Source organism: Chrysochloris asiatica, unplaced genomic scaffold, assembly GCF_000296735.1.
Source record: "Chrysochloris asiatica unplaced genomic scaffold, ChrAsi1.0 scaffold00021, whole genome shotgun sequence".
Taxonomy (NCBI): domain Eukaryota; kingdom Metazoa; phylum Chordata; class Mammalia; order Afrosoricida; family Chrysochloridae; genus Chrysochloris; species Chrysochloris asiatica.
In genome coordinates this window covers 20,231,236-20,233,482 of record NW_006408539.1, presented here as the reverse complement: position 1 = coordinate 20,233,482, position 2,247 = coordinate 20,231,236, and the positions used below count along the sequence as shown (strand labels likewise).

The window sequence follows — 2,247 nt, the reverse complement described above, 5'->3', positions numbered from 1 at the left end:
GCAATGGGTTTGCTACAAAATACAGGTGTTGGTGAAAACCATCACAAAACGTAAGCCAAAATGGGAAAGGTAAAGACCCATATTGAGAACGTAGTTACTGGACACTTCGACTCCGGCAAGTCAACCACTGCTAGTCACCTGATCTACAAACGTGGTGTAATCGACAAAAGAACCATCAAAAATTTTGAGAAGGAAGCTGCTGAGCTGGGGAAGGGCTCCTTCAAGTATGCCTGGGTCTTGGATAAACTGAAGGCTGAACGTGAGCGAGGCATCACCATTGATATCTCTCTGTGGAAATTTGAGACCAGCAAGTACTATGTGACCATCATTGATGTCCCAGGACACAGAGACTTTATCAAAAACCTGATGACAGGAACCTCACAGGCTGACTGTGCTGTCCTGATGGTTGCTGCTGGTGTTGGAGAATTTGAAGCTGGGAGCTCTGGTAACGTAGTGGTTACGAATTGGGCTGTGAACCTCAAGGTCAGCAGTTCGAAACTACCAGCTGCAACGCGGGAGAAAGATGAGGCGTTCTGCTCCCGTAAAGATTTACAGCCTCGGAAACCCTGTACAATGTCGCTATGGGTCGGAACCGACTCAATGGCATTTAACAACAACAACAACATCTCTGAGAATGGGCAGACCCGTGAGCACGCCCTTCTGGCTTACACATTGGGTGTGAAACAGCTAACTGTTGGTGTTAATAAAATGGATTCCACTGAGCCACCCTACAGCCAGAAGAGATATGAGGAAATTGTTAAGGAAGTCAGCACCTACATTAAGAAAATTGGCTACTACCCTGACACAGTAGCATTTGTGCCAATTTCTGGTTGGAATGCTGGAGCCAAGTGCTAACATGCCTTGGTTCAAGGGATGGAAAGTCACCCATAAGGATGGCAATGCCAGTGGAACCACATTGCTTGAAGCCCTGGATTGGATCCTGCCACCAACTCATCCAACTGACAAGCCCCTGCATCTGTCTCTCCAGGATGTCTACAAAATTGGTGGTATTGGCACTGTCCCTGTGGGCAGAGTGGACACTGGTGTTCTCAAACAAGTCACGGTGGTCACCTTTGCTCCGGTCAATGTTACCACTGAAGTAAAATCTGCTGAAATGCACCATGAGGCTTTGAGTGGATCTCTGCCTGGGGACAATGTAGGCTTCAATGCAAAGAATGTTTCTGTCAAAGATGTTCGCTGTGGCAATGTGGCTGGTAACAGCAAAAATCATCCACCAATGGAAGCAACTACTTCACTGCACAGGTGATCATCCTGAACCATCCAGGCGAAATCAGTGCTGGATATGCACCTGTGCTGGATTGTCACACAGCTCAAATTGCTTGCAAGTTTGCTGAGCTCAAGGAGAAGATTGATCACCAGTCTAGTAAGAAGCTAGAAGATGACCCCAAATTCTTGAAATCTGTGATGCTGCCATTGTTGACATGGTTCCTGGCAAGCCTATGTGTGTTGAAAACTTCTCAGACTACCCTCCTTTGGGTTGTTTTGGTGTTCGTGACATGAGACAGACTGTTGCTGTGGGTGTCATCAAGGCAGTGGACAAAAAGGCTGCTGGAGCTGGCAAAGTCACCAAGTCTGCTCAGAAAGCTCAGAAGGCTAAATGAATATTACCTTTAACGCCTGCCACTCCAGTCTTAATTGGTGGTGGAAGAACGGTCTCAGAACTGTTTGTCTCAATTGGCCACTGAAGTTTAACAGTAAAAGACTGGTTAATGATGACAATGCCTCGTAAAACCTTCAGAAGGAAAGGAATGTTATGTGGACCATTTGTTTCTTTTTCTGTGTGGCAGTTTTAAATTATTAGTTTTTAAAATCAGTACTTTCTAAATGGAAACAACCTGACCAAAAATTTGTCACCAAAATTTGAGACCCATTAAAACAAGGTTTAATGAGGGAAAAAAAAAAAAAAAAGAGGTTGTAAAATCTGCATACCACAGATCGTTAATGAGTCTTCCTCAAATTCTGATGCCATATTCTTCTTCATCTAATCCAGCTTCTCAGATGATTTGCTCAGCATACAGATTGAATAAGCATGGTAAAAAGAATGCCCACCTTTTCTGATTTTAGAACATTCAGTATTGCCTTGTTGTGTTTGAACAACTGTCTCTTTAGCTATCTATCTATCTATCTATCTATCTATCTATCTATCTATCTATCTATATCTATATTTATATCTATGTTGTTGTTGTTGTCAAGTGCCATTGAGTCGGAACCAACTCATAGTGACCC

General features: G+C 43.7%; 1 pseudogene; it reads left to right on the top strand.

Annotated features, from left to right (window-relative positions):
* Window positions 1-60: 60 nt before the first annotated feature.
* LOC102811703 lies at window positions 61-1,622 on the top strand (annotated as a pseudogene).
* Window positions 1,623-2,247: the final 625 nt, after the last annotated feature.